General features: G+C 42.2%; 1 protein-coding gene across 1 annotated transcript in view; it reads left to right on the top strand.

Annotated features, from left to right (window-relative positions):
* LOC102061252 (signal recognition particle subunit SRP54) overlaps positions 1–15,176 on the top strand; it is a 34,857-nt gene that overhangs the window by 15,810 nt on the left and 3,871 nt on the right. The window lies entirely within an intron of this gene.

Here is a 15,176-nt window from a genome sequence, read left to right as displayed (position 1 = left end):
CAGTTCCTTTTAACTGTCCTTTTAGTGTGTAATGAGATTGTTTTCCTAGTTTGATTTTTTTTTTTTTTAAAGACTGTTGTAGCTCATGTTTGGCATAAATATGCTAAGAATAGCTCAGTACCTAAAAATGTGCTGTTGGTGCTCATCTGTGGAGCAGTTTTAGAATGTGGATGTGCTGTGCTCAGGTTTGTACAAGACTTTGTCATATAGAATTTCATCATTCTTCCCCTATACACAAAGAATCAAGGGACTGAAAAAATACAAGTGTGCAGATACCAAACTGTCTTGTATAATGAAGATAATCTTCATACCAGGCTGCCAGTTAAGCAGTTCCTTTTTTCTGGAGGTAATTTCTAAAGCATAATAGGTGGAATTCTGTGCTGCTACTGAACTTTAAACAGAGATTGCTGTATTTGTCAGAGCATATTGCCCCAACTCAGCTACATTCTAATCTTAATTTCCTATAGCAGTTTAATATTTCAGTTTACTCTGTTGATATAAAAAGGGTAGAATCCACAGGCACAATTCAGAAACTAGGTAGACCAAGATGAACCTTGAAATCCAGCATAGTTTCTTGTACCCTTATCTTAGGGTAAGAGGGTGTATTATAAATTTTAATATACTGCAGTGTTTAGTGTGTAAATGGACACCTATTGCTGCTGTCCAGATAAAAGTTAAATGCAGTAGTTAGAACAAGTGGGTCCCTCTGTCAGCCAGTTCTCTGAGATGGCAGCTAACAGGGAATGTCTCGTATATGACATTAGACTCTTGCACCAATAAAACATGAGCTATGCTGTAATGTAGTTTATAATGTGAAACTATCTCCTGCTTGATTAATGGTATGTGTATTAATGGTATGGAGGATGCTGAAAAATCTTCAAGTATGCCATCTACCTAAGTGCACTGCATTAATCTGCACAAGGATCAGTTAATTTGAATCTTTGTATTTTAAATACAACAAAATAATGAGTCCTTGCATATCACCAGCTTGTTGGTGTGTGAACAACAAGCTGCTGATAGTGGTGTGCTTACTAAAACCTGATTTTTCTTTTTTATAGTGTTTTCAGTTCTTGAGCAGTATAAACCAATGCAATATGCAAAACTATGCAGGGAAGAGTATGAAATCTTGGTTTGAAATGCAGTCCCTAGGGGAGAGTGGATGGTTAATGCTTTTGATGAAAATCAACCATGAATAGGGATATTGAGGATGAACAGTGAAGCACTGTGCTCCAGGACAGGCTCAGTCAGACTGTCAAGTTACCAACAATTTAACTCTATTTTCAGCTTGTGGCCTACATTTAGTTTTAACTTTTAGTTCACCATTTCCAAAGTACTAAAACTGCAACCAGATACAAGGAGAGCTGTCACTAGCTGAGTGTTGGCAGAGACAAGGGCAAGTTGAGAATGCATTTCCTTTAAAGTATGTGTTAATTGGTATTTCTAAGATATATGCTGGAATGAACAAAGTGTATATTGCTCTTACATTAGGAAGCCAGGTAGGAAATACTTGGGAGCAGGCTTAGAAAAATTGCCTGAGGATCTCAAGCCTGGGAAAAAAAACCACATCCATGATGGAGGCACTAAGAACAAGAGTTCAACTGTGTAGGAGCACATCTAAATGGACTGGTGACTTACATGGCCTTTCATAGCTTGATGCAAATATCACTTTCCTGGCAAACGTGTAACAACACTCCCGGCACCATTTTCTTGCATTAGGGTTTTTGTCCTCACCCTCTATGGCATTTCAGAGAAGTCTGCAGAAAAATTTTGTCTAGCATACAAGAACCTTGAAGAGCTAGGGTCAAGCGAAATTTACTAGAAGTGCTTAGAAGACTTGAGGTTTGTCTTCCTGTATAGATCTTGCTGAAAGCTGTTGCTGCTGTCAGACAAGCTTTTGTGTGAGCTGTTTGAGCTCAGGCTGCTGCTGAGCAGCCTGCTAAGAGGAAATGGTTATGATGGTCAATGGATAGCTGTGTGATGGAAGCTGGACAATTAACTATTCACACACACAAACAGCTATGGCTTTATTTGGTAACTCTTTACCTTTCCATAGGACTTTCAACATTAATGTGCTAAATTTATTAAACTTGTCCAAGTTGCAAATGCCAATTGTTCTGGGAGGTGAAAGATTAGGTTCAATATGACTGTACAGCTTCTATGACCATAGCAGAGGTGGAGGAAATCAAGTTGGTTGGTTGATGATTTAATACTCTTGAGGAGCTGTTACACTATCTAACCAGTCCTTCACTAAACAGAATGGATACTCTGTTGAGGGTAAGAAATATTTATGTATCCTAACATTAGTTTCTTTCTTTGGAACTTTAAGAGATGTATGTTTGTTGTAATCCCTTAAGCAGATATTCAGCCCTGTAGTGTCTAAAATAACAGTCTAACCTTTCATTCTGTAATTACTGTTTCTGTAATCATACATTGTATGTCAGCCCTTTTCACAAGGAACATTTTCTGCCTTATGCTGGTATAAGTGTAAGTTTGAGGCGTCTGTGCTTTACCTGGGCTTTTGTCATGGGCTCTGGATTATGCTTTGATGATATGACTAAGAAAGTGTCTAAGAGCCCATATTGTGCTATAGAGTGTAATCTTTTGGGAACTGTTCTTAATGATGCAGGATTGAAAGACGGCTCTTGCTGTCATGTAAGTGCATATTACAGCCATTGGTTCAACCCCCTCCCCCTCCAAAAAAATTTAAAACTGCTCCCTTCTCAATCCCATAAAAAGAATGTTTCAGATGCTTCCACCTCCAGCTGTTTTCACTGGTAGTTCACATTTACTAACGTACATTTTGCTGGGATCAGCGCATACTGGAGGCAGAAGGGCTCCCACCTCTCTCCAGGAGCAGCTGAGCAAATCTCCTACCTGGCAAATACTTCTCCCACCCTCCTGGGCATGCATGTTATTTTCTCACCCAGCCGCAGCCCAGGGGCCAGGGCTCTCTTGGTCTGCATTTCTTTCTTATTCAAGGGTTCGTTCGTTCTTTACAAAGGGCTGAGTTACCTGAACCATCACCCAATCCTGCAAGGCTGAGCAAGGGTGGTCCTGGGCTAGTAAGCCCCCTAACTACTGGCAAGGAACTCCGTCTGCTTCTTAAAATATTATTCTATTATTTTGCAGGTTTTCACTCTGTTTTGGGGAGATGATGTGCGTGTTGCCCCAGAACGGCGCTTTTCCCTCAGCGCAGTGAGGGTACGTTTCCGCCTCCGTGCCTGTACGGCTGTCCCCGGCAGCCCGGCCGCCCTTGGCCTCTCCTGTGTGCTCCCTCCCGGCTCCGGTTAATGCCGGGCTGCGGGGAGAAGCGAAATGACGGAAGCCGGTGGCGGCGGTGCCCCAGTCTCTGCCGGCCGGGTGCCGGCTCCTGTTCGCGGCCGGCCCCGCGGGCCGCAGGCACCGCCCCGGCGGGCGGTGTGGCGGGCGGTGCCGCCCGGCCGCGCTCGCCTCCCCGGGCCGCGGCGGGCCCGCTGCCGCCCTCCCCCGGCGCCGCGGCGGGCGGGAGCATGGAACAGGGGCTGGCCGCCATCACCCTCTACTGCGCGCCCGCCGCCGGCGCCATGGAGCCCGAGCAGGTGAGCGGGGCGCGGGCGGCTCCCCGGCCGCTCCGGGCGGGCGGCGGGACCGGGCGCAGCCGCTTCCGGAGCGGGGCGAGGGCGCGGCGGCTCCGGCCGGGGCGGGGGTGGCGGCCGCGGCCTGGGGTGCGCGGGGCTGGGGCAGCCCCCGGTCCCCGCTGTGGCGCGGGGTGCCGTGGCGCGCCCGCGGGAGAGGAGATCTGTCCGTCTGTCTGTCTGTCAGCCGTCTGCCCGTCCATCCAGCGCGCTGTAATTACAGACAGCGCGGCGGACACGCGTGTCTCCGGTGTCTCCTGCTCGCCGGCGGACAATGGCTCTGACAAACGAGCCTGATAAATATTAGAGTGAGACAGGTTTCCACTTCCCTCCGTGCTGTCAAGTTGGCGAAGGCGTGGGAGGCGATCGGGGACAGCAGCTCTTAATTACAGCGCAGCCCGGCGAGCTCCGGTCCTGCCGCTCCTCGCTCCGGCCTCGGCGGCGCCCCGGTGCTGTGGGCGCTGCCGCTGCCCCTTCCCCGCTCGTGGTGCCTTTCCGAGCCTTACTGGGAGGGTGTCTTTTCTCATTGCCGTCCTCCGGCTCTGTCATCTTGTCTTTTGTTTCTGAAAGACTTACGCTGTTTAATTTCAGTTAAAACACAACGGTGGAAAGTCAAACCAGCAGTATGAAAAAAACCCAAATCGCTCAAGCCTAAACAACCTTCCTCCCCCTCAACCCTAGCCAGAAAAAAATGTTTCCAAAAAATCAGTAAGACAGCCAAGATAGCTAATTTTTCATTAGCTGTTACCAGCCTTCTAGTGACTAGCAGTATCTGGTCAGTGGATCTGTGCAAATGGAATTACTCATCTTTCTCTGGGAATGTGGGCATCACACACTTTGGTGCTTTGGGTGATAAGCTCTTACAAGGATTCCTGCATTTGACAGGTTAAATGTGAAATGCAGGGTTAAAAGATACCAAAGTCAATAGCCTAGTCTCCCTATTTCATTTTACTTTTCTTCTTTGTCTCCTTCATGAAACTTTATGTTATTGCATCACCTAATACTACTTGTGTCAGCTCTCCCAGCTTGCCTGCAGGTGTCCAGGCACACCTTATCCTTAACAGTAGTTTATTTATTTTGGCATTTTATATGTGGACTAAAATTCTGTTGTGCTGGGTATTTTATCAGCACTGTCAAGATTCCCTGCTCTGTCTCTGTTTCTGGACAAAGGCTGAGGTAGAGTAGGTGTAAAGAGGATAAACAAGGAGCAGGAGCTTCAGATCCTGACTGCCTGACAGGTAAGGTTTGTATGTGTGCCATAAAGCCAAGAAAGATTCCAAGGGGACATTTAAAAGAAAGGGGAAGTTGCCTCACAGTGTTTACCGAGTGCCTTAAGAGTGTTAGCTAGAGTGGCAAAAGCACAAGGCTGGCCAGCCTTGGTGTCTAACAGTTGCCAGAATAGAAGCCAAAGTAAATACTTCTGTGACATGGCCACAAATGCTGAGTCTTTCAAGACCATATAATGCGTTAGAGAAGGAGGAGCCTGTGGAAAAAAAATGAGGTCAGAAACCTGACTAAAGCCATGCGCTAGAAGAAAGGTCTTTGTAAAAACTTCCTAAATTGGAAAAGAAGATCAAATTTGTAAAGGAGGATCAAAAGTAAAAATTGTCAAATAAGAAGTACCATAACCTTTGAGCTATAAAGTGAATCTAGTTGATAACTCTAGAATAAATTTGCATTACCACAGTTTTGGAAAGATAAAATTTATTGGTGCTGAACTTTCTGCTCACACCTGGGAGAGATGGCTTTTATTGCTGTGCAGGTGAAACTTAAAAGGCCAGTGATGACTAAAACCCACACAGGTTTGTTGACTAGGTAATAACCAAAACAACAGATGACATGCATTGTTTTATTTAATGATGTAGGACTTTGAGCCCGATTACTAAGGGAAGCAGATTCTGTTCCTTGGTGAATCCTTACTGCCTTGAGTTACTGCATTTGTCTGAAATGTTCTACCAGTACCAGCTATGTGAAGTTGCTTGCTGTAGGTAGTGTATGTGGGAGGGTGTTCAGAGAACTAAAGCTTGCTTTTAAAACCTGAAATATTAAATCACATTTTTTTAAAGTTAAAATATTTGAAGCATTTGCACTAAATGAGCCAAAACCAGATTAAGAGACTGTGCTTTTGGAAGACCTCTTAAGGAGGGGCTCACATTGCTTGCTATTATTAATCACAGTGATATTTATAATGTGTTTGCAAGAAACAGTGCTCTTCAGTACTGTGCCTAAATATAAAAACAGTGTCATTGTATGATGCCAATAAAGGAGTGTGGAATGTTCATGAAAAGCTGATTCTGTGATGCCTTTTTGCACAAAAAGATACAGAACGGAGTCCCGGGATGTGGCACTTTTGTAAGGGCAGCAAGCAGCGCTCCCTGGGCTCAGGTTGCTTCGCTGTTTTCAGCATTTGTGTTTTTGTAGCTTTGCTCTGTTCCCAAGACTGATAGACAGCAGAGACATTGCACTGGGCCCCAGATAGTCAGTTTTGTCTTTCTGCGTGAAAATGTGATTCTGCCTGAAAATACTGTTTCAGCCGAATTACCCCATTGAAAACTTGCTGCTGGGTTCTGCTGTGCTCCTCCAGGAAAATGCCTGGAACGTGCGAGCCGGGCCAGAGAGGTGCTGGGGAGCTGGGATGACTTGCAGATTTGCGGAGCGGCGGTGCGGGGAATCGGGCACTCTGGTGGATGGATGGGTGCGCTCCCTCTGCGCGCTCTGGAGCTCACTCAGCACACGATCTCTGCCGGCCTTCCTCCTCTCCGCGGGCACGGGAACGATCCGTGGCTGGATTGAGGGAAGCAGTTCTGCTCCCCGGGACCCTTTGCTGCCTCTCTCCCCCGTGCCCACTGTATTTCCCGGCTAACCAAGCTGCTTGCCTTGCAAAGCTGTGTTGTGTAATCCAGCATGAGGATGAGGATGGTGATGCTGCACTTGCAGTGATAAAGGGATGTCTTACAGCTGTGTGATAAAATGTGTATTTTTATTTATAATTTTGAACTGTGTCCTGTGGAGATTATTAGGTTTGTGTAGGGAAGATGCTGGAAACTGGAATGCATTTAATGCAACCTGGATTCTGCACGCACTCTGCCTGTCATTCCTTGTGATACAGTTTCAAATTACATGAGCTCATGCATTTTTAAAAACCTTCATGGTACATTAAAATCATGTGGTTGGCATTTCCTACCCTCTCTGGCCTTCTCTATATGACAGAAGTGTTTTCAGCACAGTTTTGTGCATTTGATGCAGCAGCATCTAAAAGCTGTACCAAGATGAAGGCTCTGTTTTGATAGCTGCAATACAAAACCTTACTAAAATTCTCTGCCTGCAGGAGTGACTAGCCTAGGGATTTATTGACAGGCTTCTGAACTAGAAGTATATAGTCTTAATTCTTGTGACCCAAAGGCCGCTTTGTAGCGTTCAGCAGTTGGAGGACACAGCCAGACTCCTCACTTTGTATGTTCTTAGCCACAAAACTCAGTGTTGTCCTTTTACCCTGATCCCTTGCACTGCTCATGGTTGCTGATGAAGGCCCACAGGGGCAGATTCCTCTGTGCATCTTTTTAAGGCTTGAGCCTGGCTGCTTAGTTATTCAGTCCTCTTTTGTGCTAGAGGTGTCTGTCTGAGCTTGCAAGGAGGCAGCTACAGCCCATGAACTACTTGATTAATTTCATTAGATATTCATTCCAAACTCAACAATAAATATTAAATATTTATTCAATAAATATTGTTATTTCTGTGCTTATCAAATTATTTAATGAAACATGACCCCCCCAGAAGAAACCTGTTTGTTACTTTTAGAGAAGGGATTGGTTTTTACATATCTGCAAACAAGAATGTTTCAGTCTTTTATCTACAGGCAAGCTCTAATAAGTGTCCACTGTAAATGCTAATTAATCTAAGATATTTTAAATATCTCATTAAGTTTGTCAAGGGGGAACTTTCCAGTTCCAGAAGCATGCACTTGAGATAATGATTTTTTTTTCCTTTATAGCAACTTTCAAAGGGAGAAAGTGGCTTTGAGAATGTGGAGCTGGGTGTCATAGGAAAGAAAAAGAAAATTCCAAGGAGGGTTATTCATTTTGCAAGTGGAGAAACAATGGAAGAATATAGCACAGATGAAGAGGAAGATGAACAAGAGAAAAAAGACCTGTTGCCACCTGTGGATCCTGTAGGTATTTTACTTGATAAATAACTACTTCTGGTTTACTGGGCACCTATAAACATTTCATACTTAATTTTTTTGTGTCACAAATCTGATACAGTCTTTAGTATTATAAATTCTAATAATTTGATTGGATTAAGAGATTCAGAAATCTGTGAAAAGTATTACTGGGAAGTTGTGTCCTGAAGTTCTCTTCCACTAAAGTAGCCTTATTGATTAGAAATGGGTTTAATTTCTTCACAGTTATAGTTTGTCCTCTCCTGCATTTCTCTTCTAATAATACTTGCTGTGTTGATACAAGTAGATACCTTGATTTATACTGTTGCTTAAAAAAATATTGCAAGGGAGACATTTTTCCCTTATGTTTGTTGACACTGAAGAATTAAACCTGTAATTTAGGGTGACCATAACAACAATTTTATATAATTAAAAGAGTAAAGGAGGGAAAGAAACAGACGACTCGCAGAAATAAAGGAAGACTTGTCTAAATCATGATACATAAAGACCAGATTTTAAAGGAGCTGCCTAGTCCATGTAAGTAATGTTCATTTGTGTTGATGGATGTGGCTCAGCCTGTGAATGGAGGCAGGCGCTGCTGTGGAGCTCCTGGTTCCCACACTTCAGAGAAGAGACCTTGTGTGCATGGACAGCAGTGCCCTGCTTTCTACCTGACACTCCTGCACCCTTGTTTGGGAATCCATAATTAAGAATGGTGTGATTGAAGCTTTCTATTTACTCTACAGTAGTGGACCCTGTATTTATTAGTATGTGTATCCATCCTGGGAGAGCTTGGCTTTCTTGAAGGGACTGAAGGTTTTGACTTTCTGCTTGTGCTCTTCTGAAGAGCTGGTGGACCATAAGAGGTTTGCTTTGGCTGACAAGCAGTACCTCTCTTCCCCTCTGTAAAATTAGCTTATCTTGAAGAAAGAAAAAGGTGGGTTGAGGACTAAGCTCCAGTGAGATTGTGGGAATTCAGGTGGGATTGGGGGTTCCACGAATAGCTGAAGCTATTGCAATGCATTTTATATGGATGGATGGCATTGCCCTCTTTCTTGGTAGGCAGTTATTGTATACAACAAAAAAAAAATAACATTAGCTTGATGGCAGGTGGGATATTATCAGCATTAAATACACACAAAGTATATAGTTGGAAAAGAACTGTACTGTAATCACAAACAATGAGTGAGATGTTAAGCTGCCTTGCTGGGTACTAGGGTGGGTTTTTGCTCCTTCTCAAATCAAAACAGGAACTGTGAAACTTACTGCCTGTTATGGTAATGTTCAGGTATCTTCAGAGTGAGGTCTGTTCCCCACTAGGCAGTCACGTCAGATATCTGTGGATGTCTGAGAGATTTTTGTTCCCAATTACAATGATCAGGGAACAAGATGTGTGTATTTTTTGTGCTGTTTCCTGACAGTAGCAGAGTTCCAAGGCTCACAAGCCTTGGTGTGGGTGTTGTGGGGACAGAGACATGCATGCTGCTGTGCACACTCACACTTAACTAAAGAGCCCTCAAGTGTGCACAGCAGCCAGGAATGCTGCATGATTGTTCCCCTCCTTTCCCAACACGGATTTCTTTTCTGAGTACCAAAACCAATATTGTATGGTGGAGTTAAGATTGCGTTATTCTCCTTTTGTAGTTTATTAAGTCCTTAATTTTGAATACATTTTTTAATAAAAGCACCCCCCAAACCAGGGTAGTTTATTGTGGAGCACTCTATGCCTTATTATGTATTGCCTTTTACCTCGGACAGAATGAAGTTGATTAGAGCAGGGGTTGCCATTAAGTGAGGCTTACTTTATCTCCTGCATGCTTTGTGTATCCCAGCTGAGCCAGACAATTGAAGAAATGCTAGTCCAAGCTGAGCTTTGGTGTTTTAGCCAACAGCTGCTTTTAAAATGTTTTTTTTTTTTAGGATTTCTATAAAAGCAATTAAATAGTCAGTTTGCTGAGACCAGCATGTCTAAAACTTGTTATCTCAGTTGGGATACAAAAAAGTATGTTTCAGGTAATAGCTGTTTCTGGACCAGTTTATTTTCAGAAAAAGCACATTCAGTATTTTGAATAGAAACTTTTCTTCATGAAATATCAAAGCTCTGCTGGTATTAGCCTCCTGGCAGTTTTTGAAGGAGTTTAAGGGAAACAAATATTTTGCTGTGTTGTAAAGAAATGTCTTCAGTAAGTACCTTGGTTTAATTGTGTTTTACAGCTAAGCAGACAATGCTAATGTGTTTCTTACTAACAAAGTAGTATGTATATATCCTGGTAATACCATAACCAGAGCACTTGGTGTGGTGGATTCCTGTTACTCCGAACAAAACAAGTCTCAAAAAGAACTGGGTTTTAAATTTTCTTTGAAAGAACTTCTAGTGCTTCAATAGGTCAGTACTCAGTTCATTAACATTGTTGGACTGGGGTGCTCATTCTATTGTCTTTTGTAGTTTTTTAATCCAGAACACAGGATATTATTTTTCAGATAGTAGCATTCAGTAATATCTGAATGTTCTCACACTGAAATTCAAATGCTTTAGTAGCATAGATGTATTTTTGATTATTTTGTCCTAAAATGTAGATGTTTGCACTCTATATATATTTTTTCATTTGGGTTTTGTCCACCAAAACTTCATTTTGTATTAATTAAGAAGATAATCCTTCTGTTTATTGGTGTAAACTCTTTGCTGCGTTCACCTGTTAGATGAGTGGGCAGAAGGTGGAGTGTGAGTCTGCACAGAGGGACTGTGAGCAGCATGACTTTGGTGTGACAACTTTGGAATCCATCCCAAGAAGACATCTGCAACAAAGCTCCAGGAGGGATTTGATTTTATTAACCTTCAATGCTCAGAAAGATTGAAACACTTCTTTGCAGGAAGGTTATCTTGATATCCTGTGGTTAAATGGGCCTTAACTTCAAATAGCAAAGATTTGTCTCTTGAGGACCATCAAACTCTGGTTTTCTTTTAAGAATTTGGGGATAAAGGAGAAAAACAGTCACTGACCAAGTAACTCATAATATGGTAGAGCTCTTGATGGAGTATGACATGTGTGTTCCTGATCTTGTTTTCACTGGCTTGTCTTAGATGCCACAGTTTTACATGGTCTTACACAAAAGACCTATTATAGCATTGAACAGTCATTGATTAAACTAATTAACAAATTAATTTAAACTTTATCTTGGCACAGTGTAAAAAATGAAAAAGTGTATATTTGGTGGTGTATATTAACTATTAAATACAGGATTTGGTTTTTCCTAAATCAGGATATTATTATTTTTCTCATTTTGCCATTTTCTCTGACGTAAAGAAACCCTACATACCTTTGAAAGTTTAAGTGTTATTAGGGCTGAAAACAAAAACGTGTGTGGATTGTTTCGGAACATGGTGCATTCAGAAATTCAAGAGAACATGTGTGCTCCCTTCAGCAGTCCCACACTAGGAAACAAAATCCTGTTCTGTTATTGAACCAGAGGCCCCTTGGTTTTATCAGTGATTGAATCCATTATGTGCATTCCTATTTAAATTAAAATGATACATTTAGATTTTTTGTAATTTAAAAATCAGTTGTCAAAACCATTATGGTTTCCATTTTGACAACAAAATAAAGTCAGGATAGTTGAGTAATATAATTAAACATTGTAGAAACATCTACTAAAGAGACTGATTGCAGGAGCAATACTATAAACAGTGTATGTGTTTCATACTGTCCCTTTTTTCCTGTCAAGAAAAACAATATTACTGCATCCTTGAGGTGATTAAAGACTGGAGATGAAGGCTTCTCTGGCTGGCCAGAGGAAGCTGACATGCAGTGTCTGGGTATGTGGTTCTGCAGGTCTGCAGGACCTGACTTGGGTATGGTTTTCTAGTTTCCAGCTCAGTGTATTAAAGCTACTTCACTGACAGGGATGAATTTGATTAATTTGAACTGGGCCATTGCTTAAGAGCCCTGTTCATGTCACTTGAATGGTTCCAGTTTCCCCAGTACCAGTTCTTGCCTGACATTTTGTGCTTCCCTCTCCAAGGTGCTCTGGGAAGGCACCCTGAAGAGTGAAAAATTTACCCTGAAGAGTGAAAAATTTACCCTGAAGAGATAGAGGGGGAATGTGTGGAAAAAGGTGATGCCTTGGATGTGTTCCCTTGTTCCTGCTTGTTCCTGGTGGTTTACTCTCCAAACCATGTCCTTTCTCCTCTTCATTTCCTGTGAAGTAGCCTCTCTCATGATTTTATGTTGCCTTTTGAGATGCTGGAAAGAAAGTTACTTTTTGAACTGAGGAGTCTGGCAAAGCCTTGCTTGTCGGGGATGCAGAAATGTCTGGCTGGGCTTGGTCAGGAAGCAGAGGCTCCCACAAAGCTGAACTTAGAAGCGCTTCCAGTGTACCAAACTGATTTTTAGCTGTGGAGGGGGAAGAGTAGCAGTAGAACCTCTGTGTCTGCTGAGCCTCAGCTGTTTCCCACGTTTGTGTTACCACAGACTTGTTCGAATGTTCTGGGTCTGACTTACTTCTGTCACGTTGAAGCTCAGCTTGTCCTTTCTCTCTGAAATATTATGGGGGCTCTTGTAAGTTCTTTCTTAGAGCACACAGCGGGCCCTTGTTTGTCCTGTGCCCTGCATGAATGCTTTCTGACCCAGTCACCTCATCATGAAGGATTGTGCAGAGCCCTGTCAGTGCCATTATTTGCACCTGTGGCAACAAGCTTTTCCAGCACTTTTTTTGACTTCTTCAACTGAACAAACTCCTCGTTAGCCTTTCTGCCAACTGAGCACATAATCAATGAGCTGGAGGTGCTTTTGTGTAAGTAGGATAGCAGCTGGTTTTGCTTACACTTTTACCTTGGCAGGACATTTTCCATATCCCCTGCCAAAAATATATAGCATCTGGCTTTTTGTCAGCCTGCCCAACTTGAGTTTGTGGCTTGACAGACAATTTCTTGCTGCACTGATTTGCAGAGATGATGCTAGGAAAGCACCAAAGCCTAGTGCTTGTGTACATATATACTGAGGCTATACCAGGTAGTTTCTGTAGCTGTATTATTTCAAATAGTATTGGTTGTTCCTGTACACATATCTGTTAAAGAAGATCATAGAAAAAGGTTACTACCAAACAGTTCTTAGCAGCAACTTATAAATACTTACATAGCTGAGTAGAGCTCATGTGTTTTACTTAATAAAAGCTAACACTTTAAATTGTTACTTTCCAGAAGAAAGGTACTTCTACAGAGATCCTTTCTGAGGGGAAATATGGAGCAAAGAGCTCACCTGAATACAACAGCCTGTTAACTATAAACATATTTTAGTTCACTGTGAAAGCTGAATTTGCCTTTTCACAAATGGGAAAGCCTACAATTTTTTCCCCATTTGCTTGGAATCTGCTTTTCCCCCTTTTATTACGCAGTTTGGTTTTTTTTTTTTAAACAGATACAGTCTCTTCCCTCAATGAAAAGCATAGCCTGTGCACACCCATTATTTTATAATTAATTTAATTATAAATCTTTAATTTACTGTGTATGTATCTTTGTATCAGTTCATGTGGAGGCTCCCGTATTTTTGCTGTTGCAGTCGTGCAAAGAGCAGTTCCTTTTCTTTGTCTTCCTGGCCAGCCCTTCCTGAGCAGCCTGTATCCCTCCACAGCAGCACTCGGTGCATTCCCTGCATCCCTGGGATCCTGATGAGATCCTACCCCTGCAGCTGCACACAGGTCTCCAGTTCCTCATGTTTGTGTCCCATGTTGTGTGCCCTGGTGTGCAGGCTCCTCACAGAAACTTCCTCACTCACATGCAAATGTTTGAGGTGGCCCCAGCTGAGCCCTGTTTATTCCCATTGTGTTCCTCGTGGTTCACTTTGCTTGGCTTTGCTTTGCTTGGCTCCATCGCTCCCTCAGACCTGCTGTAACTCCCCCCCACTCAGGGCTCCTGGCTTTCTTTTCCAGGTGTGATTTCAAGGGATAATTCCTGTTTGGTTGTAAATGTTTTAAGGCAGCCTCTTCCTCAGACGTTTGAAGGATTGGTTTGATTTTAAACAGTCTTTTGCAGTTCACTCATTATTGTAATGAGGGACTACTTTGTTACCTCACTTCTCCTCTTGGCCTGATGGAATGCAGAAAGTTGTGGAAAGCTTTTTCTAGCCGAGAATTTAGTTGGCTGCTTGTCATTTCCCAAGTCTGGAAGCAGGAAACAAAAAGCAGTGAAAGAAATTTTCCCAGAGGTAAACCATGGTTATATCTTATGGTGATACTTTGCTTCACTTGTCTGGTCTATACTTATTTTAAAACAAAAACATGCTAGTAGCTGGAAAACAGAAAACATTGCAGGTCTTTCTTCTCCAGCCGTTTTCAGTTCTGCATGTGTTGTTTTGTGCTGTGGCCACACAGCTGTGCGTACTCACACTGCTCTTGTTCCTGCAGACAACACTCACATGGGGGCCCTACTTGTGGTTTCACATGCTGCGAGTTGCCACATCCACCTTATCAGGTATTGCTTTATTTAATTCTTGGGTAAATCAGAAGGGGAATACTGAAAGTCACAAAGTCATGTTGACAGACTGTAAATTATCTTTGGTTTCTACTTGTTGCTTTTTCAGAAGTATGAATTGAACTGTATTTAATCTGTGGAGTTGTACTCTCCTGCCTTAGGCATTTATAGATTTATTTTGTTTACTTTTAATAAACAATTCTTGCATGGAAAAATGAACAGAAAGTACTCTTTTGACGAACACTTTCCCCCCCTTTTTCTTCATATGGAGATAGATAGATGTTGGCAAGGGAACAAATCAGTTTTCTATTAGATTTTGTATGGAACCATTTTGTGTGATGTTACCTGTAAAGAATGCTGGCTGGTGTAACTAAACTGACAGTTTTTCTGAAGACAATGAGAATGTATCCCAAGAACATATCTGGTTGCATGCCATACTGTGAACTTCTGAGGTTACAAAATAAACAGGACTGTTGTCAAGGCTGCTGCACAGACATTTGTTTGACTCATGGATCTCTTAAAATTTTGCCAAGTTTTAAAAATGCTTGTCAGAGTCTGTGTTCTTTCCAAGGTAAAGTATCTTTATTGGGTTTCTTCCACAATTATTTTGGAGTTTCTGTCATTGTACATATAATTTTGAATATTTTTATATTTTTTGGCAGACTGTTGTATTAGTTAACCTATCCTTATTTTTAGAAATGTCTTTTCTCTAATGTACAGTGTAATTATATTCCTTGATGCATCTGTTCTTCATATGCAAGGGTAGATACTGCTTTTCCTTATTTTAGAAGTCCTTTATGAATTTGAAGATCAGTCCTTTCTTCTTTGCATTTCAGTTTTGGCTCCTACCTCTGTAATTTGAACTGGTGTTTTGCACAGCACTCAGGATGCCAGGATATCTATAGAGTTCATTTTTCTGAATGTTCATTGAAGCAGT

The sequence above is a fragment of the Zonotrichia albicollis genome, chromosome 6 (assembly GCF_047830755.1).
Source record: "Zonotrichia albicollis isolate bZonAlb1 chromosome 6, bZonAlb1.hap1, whole genome shotgun sequence".
In the NCBI taxonomy this organism is placed as follows: domain Eukaryota; kingdom Metazoa; phylum Chordata; class Aves; order Passeriformes; family Passerellidae; genus Zonotrichia; species Zonotrichia albicollis.
Note: the sequence above shows the minus strand (reverse complement) of the source record. Positions and strands in the feature narration are given on the sequence as shown.